The sequence below is a fragment of the Rhipicephalus sanguineus genome, chromosome 11 (assembly GCF_013339695.2).
Source record: "Rhipicephalus sanguineus isolate Rsan-2018 chromosome 11, BIME_Rsan_1.4, whole genome shotgun sequence".
NCBI classification, from domain to species: Eukaryota; Metazoa; Arthropoda; class Arachnida; order Ixodida; family Ixodidae; genus Rhipicephalus; species Rhipicephalus sanguineus.
The window spans coordinates 70,682,546-70,699,836 of record NC_051186.1 but is presented as its reverse complement, the minus strand read 5'-3'; the positions used below and the strand labels follow the sequence as shown (position 1 = coordinate 70,699,836).

The window sequence follows — 17,291 nt, the reverse complement described above, 5'->3', positions numbered from 1 at the left end:
CTGCTAGGGACATTGGAGCTAGGGCGTTCTTCTCCTCAGTACCTAGGACAGTGGCCGGTCTTCAGGGAGAAAAAAGTGGCCTAAAACGAGCGTTTCAGGCGCTACCGAATGGCGGCGCTGCGGTCGCTCCCGTAGCGGCCGCGAAAACAAATGTCGCCGCGCGCAACAGGAGAGCGGGCGGGTCCACGAGTTCCGCGAGAGAGGGGAGGCCGGGTGACGTGCGCGGGTGGGTCCACGAGTTTCAGTGGAAGGGGAGGCAGGCAGACGCGCACCCTCGCGCGTGTTGGCAGGCGGCTCCTCGGGAGCGCGAGTTTTGAATTACCGCATCCGTGATGGGACGTAAACCATCGCGCGCTATAAGACATTGACATGCCGGCTACCAAAATGGTCAGTAAATGCTCGGTGGGGGAAAAAAATGGTTCGTTATATCCACTGCGAGGAAATTTTAGCTTCGTTAAAACGAGGTTTTAAATACATGGGCGTCTATGGGAATTTCAAGGGGAATTACGATTGCTTCGTTATATCCATTAGTTCGTTATATCCCGCTTCGTTATAACGAGCTTCTACTGTATATCAAACGCTGCGCCGCGCCAAACTCCAGGGAGTGCATTTTTCCTAACAAATGTTCGTCATTTTCGGCCGCGTTCTGTCAAGTTCCGATCACTCTTTGCGCACAGGTGACGAAAAGGCGGTGTCGTCGCATTACGTTGATCTGGTTGGTTGCGCAGCGCTTGCGAGTGCACTGGCTTGTTTGATGCACGATCTGTAGGTTGTAATGCGCGTGCATAGTGTTTAGACGGGGCCGATTGCCGAAGGCACCAAAATGAGATGAATGCGGAGATACTCGGCAGCCTCATTGCAATGTTCTCATTCCCTTCCCTGTTTGTTCGCGCACGATGGCATGTGGGCCTAAAAAGCATGGCCTTCTAGATCCGCAACGTCGTGACGTATTTTTGGTGTTTGGTTATTAAAACACGCATCTCAGAGGCTACCCTTTTCTTGCTTTTCGCGCCAAAGCAGCGGCTGCTTGCTACAAGTGCCATCGCCATCGCCAAGATGTCGACGGTGGAGACTTGTTCCTTCGTTGTTTGTGGGCTGCGTTGTCTCTTGCGGCTTGAGGACTCGTGTATCTCTCGATTCGTTCCTGACAAATCCTCATTCGGGAGTTGAACTAAACATTGGCCCGCTCGTAGCGATAAAATGATGACTGGTACTTGGAATGACGTCAAGCAAAGCACCGTCATGAACTGTTTCCTTGCGGGCTTTGGTGCCAGGTGATGACTTTGGGTGTGTCATGACCGCCGACAACGGCATACGGTGCCTCAGGAAATTTTGTGACTTAGCATTTCTGGACGCGCTCTCGGACGGGAGTACAGCAAGCGACTTCATCGGTGCAGATGACGACGCCACTGTTTCTGACTGCATCGATGCCGCGATCAAGGCTGACGTTGCCGGTGCCGCGGAAGTGGACCCGTGCGGTTATGAAGATGTCAACGCTGCCGCTAAACCTCTTACTGTGCTCCAGAGCTCGCATCGGTGTTCAGCGTCAGTTACTGCTGTTGTAGCTGAAGGTGCTGAATTTGCTTATTTGGTAAGCTTCAATGATATTTAGGATGACTTAAACTTGACGGCGTGCTAGAAGCAAGACAAGTTTACGGACTATTTTCGTGTGAAATAAAGTGCAGTAACTTTCCAAAAGAAGTTGCCACCTTGTTATTTAGCATACTAGTTGTGAGCGAATCATCATCTTAGCGTTTGTTACGAATTCCGGAAACTGGTTTGAGACCTGCAATGTAGGCTTGTGCGAATAGTAAATTTTACGTTCGAAGCGAATAGTGATTTTGGTCGAATAATTTCGAATCGAATTCGAATAGTATGTATCACACATTATAAAGAAAAACGAGCATATTTGTCATGACCCAACCAACCTGCACAACGTTTTTTTTTTTTTTATTGTAACAAGGCATGTGCAAATGTCATTCTTTTTGGTTCAAAGGAAGTGGAAGCAACTTTGAGTAGTAGCAGGATTTGGCTTTCGGTAGAATGCAAGTGATAACCTGTAAAGTATGTTACATTTTAAAATTTACTACACTTGGAGCATATAAGCTGGTACAACAAGTTCTTAAACTTAAAAAATTATGAATCGATGTGAGGGTAATATGTTCATTTAACCTTGAAGTGGGGCTTCGCGGCAGTGCGGATTTTCCATGAAAAGGTGTATTCACGGTGTAGCATTCCTTCACTGCAGTGAAACCACCTTTACAGGCGGTTACAAGCAGACAGTGCGGATTTTTTTTGAAAAGGTGTATTCACGGTATAGCACTCCTGCACTGCAGTGAAACCACCTTTACAGGGGGGTTACAAGCGGATTAATATACACCTATTCGTTCCTTTCGAATACTTCAAAATTTTCAATAATTTAAAATCGAAGCGAATTCGAATACTGTATTATTCGTTCGAATGTTCGAAGTGCTCGAATATTCGCACAAGCCTACTGCAATGCATTAATATAAGCCTTAAGTATGCATATTTTATATTTCGAATTATCGATATATTGAACTATTTCGCGATCCCCTTCGAGTTCGATATATCCGGGATCAACTGTACTCAGCCGGACTCGCTCAGAATCAGACTCATGGCTTGATCTGTGCATGAGTGAGCCTGAGTGACTCGACTCACGAGTGCATTAACGTAAAATTAGCTTTTATGATCATGGTTTCAATGATCTTTAACAGCAATATCTCACATAATCAGTGCTCTACGTGGCAGTTTTTGATCTCGTACGTTCAAATACGAGTTATCAATGGTTGCAAACCAGTGAGGACATTTTTATGAAAGGCGCGACCCACACGAGATATCTTTATCAAGAACCTTCCGTGAAAGAGTTTACACAAGGCACCTGCCCCCCTACTTCACGCCTCTGATCAATAAATATTGAGGTAGTGTATGAACACTAGTGCGTTGAAATATGTGAGAGTAGTCGGGACTATGAATGTGAGCCGTTATCAGGCTGATATTAATGCCGAAGATGAATAGGTAGGACCACAGGTAGGCAAAAAAAGTAGAGCTCACTCAGACTCGCTCAAGAAATATATTTTGTGCTTAGGGCTTACTTGGACTCAGACTCGCCAATATTTTCTTCAACCAGACTCACTCGGACTCAGACTCACCAATATTTTCCTTAGCCGGACTCACTCGGACTCAGACACTCAAATTTTTATCGACAGGACTAACTCGGACTCACAGTCACCAAAATATTACTCACCCAGACTGACTTAGACTCAGACTCATGGCCCGATCTGAGTCTGAGTGAGTCGACTCATGAGTGAGTTTGCCAACCTATGAATGTGATGCATCGATTCTGTTGGTCTTCTCATCAAACTTTGATGCTTCAATCAAGAAAGTGCGAGTTGTGCTCATAAGTGCTTCTGTACTTTTTTATTTTTTTTTGTCTTATTTTACGTGAACTGTCGAGACTGTCCATATACAGTAAAACCCCTTTAATTCGGACTTCACGGGACCAGAGGGAATGTCCGAATTAACCGAGGGTTCGAATTATCGCGAGTACGATCAAAACACTAGAAAAATGTTCCCGCCACCACCGGACTTTTATTTCTTAAAGAAGCCTGTGATCGCGGTTTGCTTCGCGGAGGCAACGTGCAAGGAAATCACAATTTTGCTAAGTTCCTGAAGGTGGCTGTCCGAGCACACTGTGCCGCAAAGCGGCGGTCTAACTGACACAGCCAGGCTTGAAATATTTCGGCCGTCATCCAAGCCTTTCTATTAAAGCGGTAGTCGACAGGCAGCTGCTTAATGTTCTTACAACATCTTGGCTTCGCAGCCTTTCCTATCACCAGCAGCGGCAGCCACTCCGTGCTGGTCATGTTCGTAGCCAGAAGAACCATCACCCGCTCTTTACTGCGTTTCCCGCCGACGCACGGGTCCCCCTTAAACACGATCGTCTTGTCAGTGTTGAAAATGTTGCACGGCTCGTACACTGGCTGATCGCGTTGATAACGCGGACGGGCCGTCGCCATGTTGCCTGTTGCTGATGACAGTAGCGATGCACTGCCTTTCATTGTGTATGTGCCTCCGAGATGCAAAGCTCGTTTTAAATCTCGGAGGCTATAATCCGATCTCGTTACCGCGTTTTAAATCCCGGAGGCCATAATCCGATCTCGTTACCTCGTTTTAAATCTCGGAGGCCATGATCCGATCTCGAAGTTGTTTAGATGCGCCGTTGATTTCGGCTGCGAATCCGAATTATATCCGAACCTCGGTCGGGAGTTCGAATTAACCGAAGCGCAGTCGAATCTGTCCGAATTAATGAGAGTTCTCAGCCATAGAACAATGCACATTTCGGACGGGACCAGACGCCGCATCCGAATTAACCGAAAATTCGAATTAACGGGGGTCGAATTAACGAGATTTTACTGTACTGCCTAGGACAGCATTTCAATTCTTTTTTTTACCTATCTTTCTGCCCACACTGTTCTAGGGCCTTTTTCTCCCCTCGGCCTGCAGAACAGCAACTAGGCGAAATACGCTGGCTGAACATTCTGCTTTTAATAAAGAACTTTCTCTCTCTTTCACTGACATTGAGTGTTATCAAGCTGCTGGTTCATATCTTCTGCTGTAAGTTGTAAAATTCGCAGCTTTTAGAAATGCTTAAAAAAATTCCCCAGGCCGTTTCCACCCCTGTGGGAATGAAAGAGGATTTCTGTGAATTACTTGGAACGTAGAGTAATCTAGCTAGAATGAACGAAATATCAAAATATGCCCAAAAAAAGCGGTTAGGTAGTTGCGATTCATACACTTTTTCTGGTCATCCAAGGTCAGGGGTAACACTGTGAATAAGCTCAAGATGAGTTGCGCATGCAATACTCTCTGCAGTTTTACACAGCTGCGAGCTGGTTTAGCTTATGAAGCTGCTTCAAGACTGATTTTCATAGTTTGCAGTTTTTAATTTACTTGCTGCCTTTTTTACTATAGTTCAGCTTTGAAAGTTGGCACATGGGCTCTTTCTTGCCCTAACTTCCAAAACCCTAGCAGGGGACAGTCAGTGTTTCAACTCTAATGTGCATGTCTGTGCATGTATGCGTGCACGCACCACAGATCTATGCAGGCAGTGGCTTCTGGATTGACAAACAGGACTGGAGCAAGCTATTCAGTACTCCCACAGACACCAGGTTTTGCAAGTATGCTGCATTGCTATTTTGGACACCAGAAGAGCTCCGTGTTCGCAGTGTGACTGGCATCCCATCTAACCGTTATTTGTCATCTGGCAAACACTACTCAAGGCTGCCACTGACACCGGAAAAGCTCGCCACCCTGAAAGGTATGACTTCTTCAGGAAAACAGGTGCAGCACCCATCCACAGGTGCACAGCAGCATTCAAAATGCTGGCATAACAAGTGGGTAGCGCACATGTCATATCGGATGCCATGCTGCTGAACTCGCATATCTACAAGGTGCCTCGGCTAGCTCTAGGCAGAGTTCAAAAATATGCCAACGCACTTTATGACGACGCAACCAAATACTACATGTTGCTCACTGTTGCGTGGAGTATGTCAAGCAATTTTTTGTGTCCTGCTTAATTGCTTCATTAGGTAAGATTGACTTCTAAAGCAATGAAGCTGGGCAAAAAGTTCCAATTAGAAAGTTGTAGATTGGTTTGCAAAACGTCTGATTGGGCAGTTTCTAACTTTATATCTATTAAAGGGACACTGAAGTACTTTTCGAAAAAAATGAGGTCTTTGTGTCATGGTATAAAATTACGTGCAGCTAGCTCGAAAATCACATCGAACATTGGCACAAACTAGCACGAACAACTGTATATATTGGCAACAACGCACAGCGCGTGCCTCAGGCACCGCCGCGAATCTCTTCCCTGTTGCAATTGGTCTGAGCTTGCTGACGTCAACGGGGGTGCCGCCGAGGCTGCTGACTGCAGGCGATAGTGAGTAGTCAGTGTTTTTTCGTTTGAAATAAGCGCGTAGTTGTTAATACGACGATCTGTGGCTGTCGCAATGAGCTCAATGTAGTACATCCATACTTGTTCGAGCCAGTCGTGCGTCTACAAGCAATGACGGAACATGCATGCCGCCATTGCCGATGACAAGGCACAGGAAAGCGCGCCCCAAACCGCAGCCTTCACCCGTGATAAGCACAGGTTGAAAGTGCTTGAATTCGTGCCTAATCACCAATTTGATGTCATCAGACCTGTCACACGGGCAGTGATCACGGTCGAGCCCGATCTCAATCGCTGCTTTATTTTCATCAGGTGATGCTACATGGACACTTTGGATAGCAATTTTGTTTATCTGATGATTTTAGATCGTGACCGAATGTCTCAGTAGTGATTACAGGCTACCGTCTATATCATATATGAAAGACTACTATACCGAGTAGCAGCGGCAACTCTCGACCTTGATAGAAAAATACGATTGGAGTCGGGCTCGACTAAAATTGCCCGTGTGATATCGTTGTGGCATAGACAGTTCCTTTGTCAGTAAAGTCCGACTCTGATCGATATTTGCTATCATGGTCGAGAAATGTTGGTGCTACATAGGTACAACAACTCTGTTTCTAGAAGGTTGATTTCATTCGACAATGACGGTGCGATCGACAGCTTGACATCGTGGACGACTGGATCTTAGATCGAGAAAAAGCACGATGGAAAGTAACCATGTCAAAACCGGTGAAAACGCACAATCCAAAACATGTTCGATAGCGATTCAAAATGAGCATTTTGTGGAACAAATTGTCTAACATCGCACTCAGGCATAGCGATAACCAGTGTGTTAACAAATTCAGCCTATTAATCAGTACCATTGTTCAAATTTGGTAGCACAGCAGGCTGACGCACCGTGGTCCGCTCGGGGCTACGATGACCTTAGGTTGAATCGCGTGTTCCTTGCAAATTTCTTAAGGTTTTCTTTTTCGAAGTTTTATTTTAACATTAACAGTACTGCTTCACAGGAGCACATAATTTTTGTTTAAGAAAGAAGTGCGTCCGCTGCTGCTTCATTTCTAAAATTGACACAAGCAAAATATTGCGAGCGCCAAAGGTCCACCGCGAAGCAGTAACATATGTTACTGGCCCTTCAGTGACCAAGTGACGCGAGCAAGCCACGAACACTGGCAAAATGGAGACAAGTGCGCATTGCGAATAACACGCTGGAAATATAACTTCAGTAACTGTTTATCGTTATGTCTGGACGTAACGGACAGCGTCCGCTGAGATCTCTGTTGCGGGCCCCGTCGAAACTCTCTCCGCACCCCACGCAATACCGCTGGTCAGTGGCATTACCTCAGTTTTTCTTCATTTTGTGAAGGCAAGTCTCGGTGGCGGCCAGATCCTCCCGCTGTGTGAAAATATAGAAGGGGTCACGTCGCGGTTCAGTCGTGCAGACTTCATAGTCAAGCATAGCGACTGCATTCGAGACTTGATTTTTTTTTTCTCAATTCTTTATTCACCATTAGTACAGAAGGAGGTCCCGGAGTTACAAAACTGTCAGGGGGACCTCCTATTAGTCATTTGTCAGTATCAATAAATTGCATAATGGCAGAAAGCAGTTAAAGAGTAAGGAAAAAAAATAAATTAAAAAAAGATGCGAGATAATAAGCAGGGCATATAGCAAAAAAGAACAATGGAAAGAACCAACAAAAGGTAATTCTGTACAAGAAACGTAATTCGCGAGAAAATAGTACAGAACTAAATATAGACGATAAAAATTGCAATCAACATAACTTATATAAACATAAGGTATTGTCAAAGAACACGGTGAACAGATCATATATAAATAATAAAACATCCGGACAACTAATTTTAGCGAAATCTTAAATTTCTAGAAACAACAAACCAAAAATTGGAGAAAAAAGTTCAACACAATTTTATGATACATATTATGAATGAAACGCTTTACGCATATAGTCATAATGAATCGATAGCGAGCACTGTTGTTAGTAGGTGTGACTTCATGTGTTTTTTGAATAATATTGTTGTGCGGCATGCTTTAATATCAAGTGGCAAAATATTCCAGTATTGAATGGCAGTGAAAAGAGCTGTGAATTTCCCATAAATTGTGTTTATCCGGGGAAGTAAAATGTTGCTATTAGATGAAAATCTAGTGTTATTACTATTAGTTAGAGCAGATGCTTGAAATGTATCGATAGCGATTTCATAGTTAAGTGTGCGATATATTAGTAAAACCAGTTTGAGCTGAACCATGTAGCGTAATGGTAGTATGCTTAATGAAGTGTAATTTAGTACCGAATGAGACATGTAGCTAGAAAAATTTATGATCCGCAGGGCCTGATTCTGTAAATGCTGTAGATGTGTTAAATGCGTGCTATATGTGTTTCCCTAGACGGAAATGCAGTATTGAAGGTGGCTATGTATAAATGCGTAATAAAGTGAAGTTCTGATATGCTGTGGGAAAAACCAGCGTGTTAAAATTAGTACTCTGATACCAAAGGCGATCTTTTTCGAGATCATTTCAGCATGCAGGTTAAATTTTAGATGACGATCGAGCTTGATTCCAAGAAAGATGACTTCATGTGTAGGTGACAGAATATGATCATTAAGGATGAGTGAGGGTGCAGATGGGATGACACGTAGTCTGTTTTGCATGTAGTCTGTTTTTCGGAAATAGTTCGGTCATAGCAGCATATTGTAAGAAAGTCAGCGCAAACAAGACGGAACACGAGAGAGGAAGGACACAGTACGAGAGCATAGCAGACTTGCTTTCGTAGGTTTCAAGATTTTGCTCTTAGTAACAGTGACCAACTTTTCAGCTGTCTTCTGACCTTGAAGGTATTTGTGAAATGCGACTTCATTGCAACTGTAGATGGAGTAGCGTAGTCAGAAACTTTTATTTGGGAGGCGGGGGGGGGGGGGGGGGGGTGAACCATATTTATATATGTTTGTGCATGGTATATAAGCAAATGCAAAATTGAAAATTTTCAGGGGGTGTGTTCAACCCCCCTCCCCCATCCCTACGCCACTGCATAGGTGCTATTGATATCCAACTGCCGCGCAGAACTCGGCGCAGAACCCGCTTCAACACAGCGCATAGGCTGTTGCAAATGCCAAAGAAACACTGCTGGTGAACTCCGGTATCGCAAGAATTTCGAAAGTGAGTGAACAGGACGGTGCAGCAGTAAGCAAATCCCTGCGAAAACCACAGCCAATGCTTCCCTTGGCAGCAGGTAAAGGCGCAAACCTGTGCAGCGATCTTGCGTTTCCCTCCCGATGACGTCACTTCTTTACTTTTCTTTCTCTATCGTCCTCCTCTCCTATGCTCCGCATGTGCCGAGGGTGTTCCCACGACCAAAGTTTGCGCACTTATAGTTTGCCATTGTTTAATCAACTAGCGCGAAAAAATATGCACAGGTATGTTATAAGAGGTAAAAATTCCGAATTACCAATAAATTTTATAATTGAAAACCGCTTCAGTGTTCCTTTAAGCATTAGTGTTTTTCGGCTAACTGCAATTGCCAGCGAAATACAAAAAGATACCACGTGACATGCCTGCTTGCGTGCCGTAATTGCAGTGCTCCCTACGTTCGGCTTGCAAACTACAGTAGTAAACAATGCAAACTACAACAGCAGCCCATGTGCACTGGGGGGGGCCTCCCTGTGAAGGAAGTCAGATTTTAATCACTGGGCCACTGCCATGCCTTGTCTCATTTTCATCGGGCACCTCGAAAAGAAAAAAAGCAAAGAAGCCCCCCCCCCCCTTTTTTTTTGTTTCTGCCTTTCTTGTATAAACAAAACCTTTTGTGCTAACCAGTGCAAAACAGTAAGTGTATTGTTTCATTCCATTTTCCATGTTTTTTGTAGCATGGTGATGGGTACAAAAATGTCACCACATTAAAGTGCAGTTGCACAACACGAAGGCAAAAAGAAGTGATTATTAGCACCAAGCTAACCGAGCACTGTCGTTTGTTCCAGCAGCAGCGAAACTGCCGCAGAGGCATCTTGGATGAGATGTGCACGCCACCGCCGAAATATCTTTAGATACTTAGATAAAATATCCATTTCCGAAACATATTAAGGATGCGAAAAATCTGACTTCATACAATATTCATGTCAGTTCAGCGCATGCTATTATTTTCTTATTTTTCATTTATTTTAACCAAAATGTATGGCTCAGGGTGTGCTTAAAAATCATGCAGTGAGAGTTGCAATGAAATGTCATGATGTGCTGCTGACAATACTTGTGTGGGCACAGAATTTGATTTGCTTAACAGTCTCCCTTTTCTGTGTTTAGTGGAAGCATTTATTGCAAAACAGGTTTCACTGATCTGTGCAGGCCTCTTTCGACACTACGTGGGCAAGGATGTTCTGGCACAACGAAGGCTAAAAGCTGCGCGCCAACACCTGTCTTCCGTACTCTGCAATATTCGTCGTAAGTGATCTTACTGCATCATAGCACAGCTCGGCCTCCGTTCACATTTCTCTTTCGTATACTCTGTGAATGATTGGCAACCACCATCGAAGTCTCAGTGTCTCATCTATTCCTTTTATGAAGAACTCTTGTCTGAAAACCAATTAGTCACAGAACAGCTGTTATAAAAGTTTTGAGGATATAAAAGTGGCTTTTAAGGAAGAGCTCTGATTGCAGGCCCTAGTCTGTACAGTATTTACTCGCATAATGATCACACTTCCGTTTTTTAAATTTGCACAAAGTTAGGGGTGGGATCACTATGCGGGGTAAATTTTCCTCGGAAAAGAAATTACATTATGTAGGTTCTACATGAATTGCACACTGTCCTTTTATTTTTCTCTCATTCTATAACTGAACTAACACTCATTCATTCCGAGTCCTCACCATAGGTCGGTAAACTCACTCATGAGTTGACTCACTCAGACTCAGATCGAGCCTTGAGTCTGAGTCCGAGTGAGTTGGGTTGAGGAAAATTTTAATGAGTCGGAGTCAAAGTGAGTCCAGTTGGAAAAAATTTTGCTGAGTCTGAGTCCGAGTGAGTCCTAAGTGCAAGATATATTTGTTGAGTGAGTCTGAGTGAGCTTCACCTTTTATTGCCAACCTATTGTCCTATCTACTCATCTTCAGCATTACTATCATCCTTACATCGGCTTACATTTATACTCAAGTCCATTCACTCATATCTCAACGAACTAGCATTCATGGGCCACCTTAATATTTAGTGATCAAAGACGTCAGTTAAAGGGGGGGGGGCGAGGTGTCATTATCTCCCCTCAAAAATTCTTTGACGAGAAGTTCTTGAAAAATATCTTGTGTGAGTCGCGTATTTCATAAAAATGTCCGTATTTGAAAGTATAAAATCAAAAGGGATATCGTAGAGCACCACTTATACAGTGCAGACCACTTATAACGTAACCGCATATAGTGCAGGACCGGCTATAATGCGGTCTTTTTCGACTCCCGTTTACCCTCCCATAGAACCGCATGTATACGCATACCGCTTATTATGCAGTCCCCCAAGATGAAATACCGTTTATAATGCGGTTGCGGGAAAATATTTCTGACAAACGCGGTAGCGAGTGCGGTTCTCAAAGGAGGTACGCCGCTGGGGAGGGAGCGACAAGGTTGTTACGAAGGGCGAGGGCACGCACAGTGAACGAACGAGGGGCGGAGGGAGGAAAAAGACCGCGGCAGCGCTGTGCGGGCTCGCCGAGTGGGGAAGGATGGTGGTTGCCTAGGCGACGGAGTAGCCTTTGCACCGGCGGCGGCAAGGCTCCGCCGCTCCGCGGCCACTTGCCGGCAGCGCGTTCCGCGTGGAACGTACGATCGCGCCCTCGTCAAGTGCGCTTTAAAGTAAGTTTCCTGTCGGGAAAAGCGTCGTCGTTATCACACTCGCTACAGATATCGCGTTTGCTACCTCGTCCGCAAACTGAAAAGTTTTGCGGCTTCATGACGCGAGCTTTCGCCTTTCCTGCCAGTGCGCGGACTTAAACGAGCTTGGCGGGCTTTTGTCGCCGTTGATCTCCCGGCCGCGAACACAAACGTCATATCACGCGCGCTGTTCTTGGGTTAGTGCTTGAGTGCGATCTTTTCGACCTCCGATCTTCTTGTTGTCTTGGACAAACTTCCCGCGACATGTCGAACCGCAGGCTAGGCCTAATCAGCGTTGGTTGCTTATCGGTAGCGGTCGCGGGCGATAAAAGTTGCGGTTTGGTGCGGAATCAACGAAACTTTTTGCGATGGCAGCACTTGAAGGGAAGGGAATCATATCGTTAATGAAAACGAGGGCATGGTTGGCACATGCAACTCTCGAATGGTGGTTCCGGATTCGATTGCAATGTCTTGGGCATCGCGTGCGCGCCTGTGAAATCGAACGATCGGTACCGCTCAGCACGTGAAATTTCGGTCGCGATTCGACATGGTTTCTGTGTAATGCGCATACCTCGACGTGGCCTGAAACGCAGTCGGCGAATTTCCGCGATGGCACTTTGTTTTGTTTGCTTTTTTCCCCGTGTTCATTTCATTGGCAATGCGAGTCTTTGGCGGTTAATTTTTGAACATTCGGAGATTTAAGTGGTTGTAAGCGCCCCAAATCGCATATGTCGATTATCGGACACGCGAGGCTACATGCTCAACACGTTTTGCGCAAGTGCAGACTTTGAAGAAGGTTGTTTTGGTTATAGTGCGGTACCGCTTATAGTGCGGATATTCGCGACTCCGGCGACTTACGTTATAAGTAGAGCTGTGCGAATAGCAAAATTTTGGGTGCGAAGCGAATTCGAATAATAAAGATTGAGTGCGAATCGAATCGAATAATTTCGAATAAGTTTCGAATATTTGTCAAACATTTTTCGAATAATTCGAAGTGAAATTACAGAAAAAGTTGCAGAGTATGTTCTTGTGAGATAACAACATGAAAGTGTTCCTTTTCGCTAGGTTGATGAAGCGCTGGTGGGGTCATATTTCATAGTTGTCTTTCTTATCAAGAATAAGGCAATGTAGAGGCCGAATTGTATTTATGTTCATGATTTGGTGCAACCAAAGTGTTGCCGACAACACTTTACACGTGATAGGCAGAGATGCCATTTCCTCAGCCTCTCCTCCTCTTTCAACTGCTGTGGAAGGCCAACTGATGTGGCGGACAAGGGTATGCTCCCTTCAAGTCCGGAGTTCCAAATCTGCCTCGTAGACGTCGATATATAAGAACATCTGAAATTTTGGATGCTAAAAAGCTTCGGCATCTGATTTTTCGGACTTCCTGCCCAAATTTCAGGTCCAAAACAGTATTAATTGAGCCCCCAACTCTTTTCTCGAGTTAATACATTTGCGACCGTAGCGGAGCTTGAAAGGCAGCTTTGCCGCAATACGAGGGTGCCGCAATACGAGGGTGTGAGGAGGTGAAGCATATTGAAAATCTAGGGACCACTTCCAATCGGACGTTGACTGTCTCTTGCCTAAGTTCGACCGTAACGGAGCTTGAAAGGCAGCTTTGCCGCAATACGAGAGTGTAATGAGGTGAACCATATTGAAAATCTGAAGGGGTCACTTTCAACCGGACTTTGACTGCATTTGTCTTTGGGAAGTTCGAATAGTTCGAATAGTAAAATTTCAGTGCGAATCGAATCGAATAGCAAACACTATTTGAAAAATATTCGAAATTTCGAATATTCGCACACCCCTAGTTATAAGCGGTCTATACTGTATCAGAATTTGGTACTAAATGCTGATTTTACGCTAACAGACCCATGAGTCAACTCACTCAGATTCAGCCGTGAGCCTGAGTCTGAGTGAGTCCGGCTGAGTAATATTTTTATGAGTCTGAGTCCAAATGAGTCCGGCTGAGAAAAATTTCAGTGAGTCTGAGTCCGAGTGAGCTCCAATTTTTTTGCCGAGCTATGGTCCTCACTGCTGTGGCCGCAAGATTCGTTGTCGGGGCTGGCAGTGTGATCAGTGGGGGGCATTGTCACAGTCCCACAGATGGTTGAGGAAAAACCGTGCAGCGTCGCTGGTGCATTTTACCATATTTTCTCGCATATAACCCGCCTCACAAGACGAAAAAAATGGACTTAGAAAGTAGGGGTCGGGTTATATGCGAGCAAATGCAGTAGTCACGCCCAATCAGCACAAGGCAGTTTTTGAGCACCTGGAATGCCCTAACTTCTTTATCTAGTGCTGCTACGACTGATGAGGAGATTGGATCCCACGCTTAGCAAGTGATCAGCATCACCGAGCACTAACGTTCTTGGCCCACACTATTAGCACAGTTGGCACAGCACAAGAGCGCCATGGCCTGTTGATAGCTGAATGCCTCACAAAAGTACCTCTGAAAGCGATCGTCTGAAAATACAGCCCTTGTTTCACCTTCCCTTAAACTGCACACCCAGCCAAGGTCTTGTCGATGAATAAAACCAACAGTACTACTAAGCATGCACCACACATATGCATGATGATCCACAAATACAAGAAACACAAAGACAATACGATCAGCATCAGACCACGGGATGTGTGGAGGCATTTCTGATGATGAGTCCACGCCAACACAACAGTTCTAGGAACAGGACACAGACCCTAAGGCCTCACTTTTGCTAACTGTGTGCGCCAAAATTAATTTTTGAAGTACAGTAGGCTCTCAGTAAACGGAAATCTCTTAAACGGAACTGCTGCTTAAATGGAACAACTGCATCTAACACGATTGGTTTCATACTTGGATTCTGCACCCGTGTTCATCTCTCAGTAAATGGAACTCCTGTTAAACGGAACACATTTTCCTGGTCCCTTCAGGTTCCATTTACTGAGAGTGTACTGTATGTCATAGGCACCATTTTCGATACTGATCTCGGAGGCTATGTATTCGCTTGTGGCGATTTGAAAACGTCGTGGGTGTTGCGTGCCAAGTTCGGGATGTGATCATAACGCGGGGAAGAATAAACAAATCAAAATTTGATAGCAAAATTGAAGGGTGCAATCATTATGGGAGCAAATACAGTAGCTTCAAAGCATGAAGACCTTTCCAGCAGTAACGCAAACTTTGACACCAAATGTTTTCTTGCACTGCACATTTGCATATGATTTCCTTGGTCGAAATGTCTGTGTCGGTTAAACATTTTTCAATCAAAATTTTTGATAAACTTGGTTGGGAAACACTACCAAACCAGATTATGATTATTGTTGCGCAACAGAGGGGTGCCCCCAAAACACCCTTGTTTGGCATTAATTACAAACGTTGAACTTCATACAGCTTTGGTTGCTATTAGGTTTTATAAAATATGTCACCTGTATATGTTTTCGACAATATCTATTATGTATTACACTTCATAGATACATTCTCTCTGGGCTCAGCTGCCACCATGCACTTATTTCCTCTGGTTAACTGTCGCGAAAAAGAGAAACATTCTGCCGTGCAACACCTTCGGCTAATCGTATTTATTTCTTCCAAAAGCAAGCAAAGATTGTAACATGTAAAACAGGCACCAATAACTGTAATACTGTTCTTCAGAGTTTCTTAAGTTTCTCTTGTGATCTACAATGTGTTCTGTTTATAGTAGCCTATTCTTATGCTATGTATTTTATTGCGATAGCAATTATATGGACAGTCTCGGCTGATTTTTGCCGTCGCCGTCGCCGCCGTCATGCTGCGTATATGTATAAGTATGTATATATACATCAAATATCCCAAAGAAAAGTAAATCAGAAAAATGCTTCCGAAGCGCGGAATCGAACCAGCGACCTCTGAATTCGCAGCTGGTGCGCTAAGCACTACTACACAAAGCGTACATCCCTCTGGCAGCTAACGGCGAGCGTTATATACACACCCTTTACCATTTGCAGTCCTCCGAGACGGAGGCGCTTATAAGCATTTCTTCATTACCAGCGAGATGGCGCTAGGAGCGCGTGGGCGCACTTAAAGGCGTCGGCCAGCTCTCTCGCTTCTTATATTTGCGCAGCGAGAACCTTGCCCTTCCGCTGTCTGCTCGCGCGGGCACTCGAACAAACTACCGCAGTGTTCATGATTCTCAGCAGATCGAGCTACGTGGTAGCTCTCACCGCGCGTCGCGTGCGTGTAGCTAAAAGCGTTTCAGATGTCGTGCACGTAACGTACGTGTACTTTTCACGTTTGCGTATGAGAAGTCCCTACGTACGTGAAATTAAAACTGTCTAGTAGCTGCCGGGTAGTGATGGACGCACGGTAGTCTCAACGCATCCATCACGGGCCGCTTTTCTTGCTATCGCATTCATTGCTTCGCCCTTGCGGCGAAACTGTGACTTCTTTATTCTTTATTTCTATTGAGCAAGTTATCTGATGCCTCATTTTATTTGATAAATTGTTCTTACCGTTGGTATCTATGGTGTAATAGCTGAAACGTGTTTTCCTTCAGCCTTTTTTTTTTTTTTTTGTCTGAGCTATTATCTAGCACTTCTGGGACAATTGTTTATTGTAAATTTACTACTTTCGTGCACTTGCCCATGAACCTTCTTGGAACGTTTTTTATTTGTATTTCATATGCGCTGTGTATGTAAGTTAATGCTATTGGCCTTTTTTTATTACCTATTAGCTACGTTCTTTTCCTCCGCAGCGCACAACTGTACCTTGAAGCTATGATAAGTAAATAAACAGGAGGTGTATGCTTATCAGGTGATTGGTGCACCAAGAGCGTGAGTTACAATATGCTTAACAGAGCGGCATCCTTGCAAGTGGCACTGCGGACATTTCTTAGTGGATGAGAACATCTATTTGGGGGGGGGCAATTGCATGTACATACAAAGTAGATGTGCTTTGTCTGTTCATATTGGATTTAAGGAGGTTCTTGCATTGTCTCATAATTCAAACATAATAGTGATACCCTAGCACATCTGTGAAAGCTCTGTGTTCCTAATCAATTTGACATGCTGTACAAGTTAATATATGTAAATGCCTCTCTATGTGTTCAGAAGCACTTTGGTAGGCTGGTAACTGGTGCCACAAAGGTGCTGATTCCCGAATGAAGTGAAAGGAAATAGAGGCAAGTTAGGTAATGTTGAGTAAAGAAGTTTGCGTATGTACCTTAGTTTGAAGGTTGGAGTTTATACATAATTGTGTTCTTGCTTTTCAGGACATGGTGTTGTAGACAGGCCGTATTCAATGGCCAGCAATAGTTAGAAGATAGCCCTGAAGCTTCTGGTCGCCAATACCGTTGTGGTCAGTCGCCACTTTTGGAGAAGGTGGCCTTGGGGCAGAAGTCTGGGTTTGTGAATGCCAGCTGCAGTGACAGCAGATGTGAAGCAGTATTGATGGTGCTTTGCAATTTACCAATTGTTCCAAAAGTGCTTTCTGTCTTTTTTTATGTGCGCAGCACCGTT

General features: G+C 44.5%; 1 long non-coding RNA gene across 1 annotated transcript; it reads left to right on the top strand.

Annotated features, from left to right (window-relative positions):
* Positions 1–5,119: 5,119 nt before the first annotated feature.
* Positions 5,120–17,290, top strand: LOC119373580 (uncharacterized). The gene is made up of 3 exons (XR_005179902.2): positions 5,120–5,338; positions 10,320–10,415; positions 17,045–17,290. It is a non-coding gene; the product is annotated as an uncharacterized LOC119373580 (long non-coding RNA).
* Position 17,291: the final 1 nt, after the last annotated feature.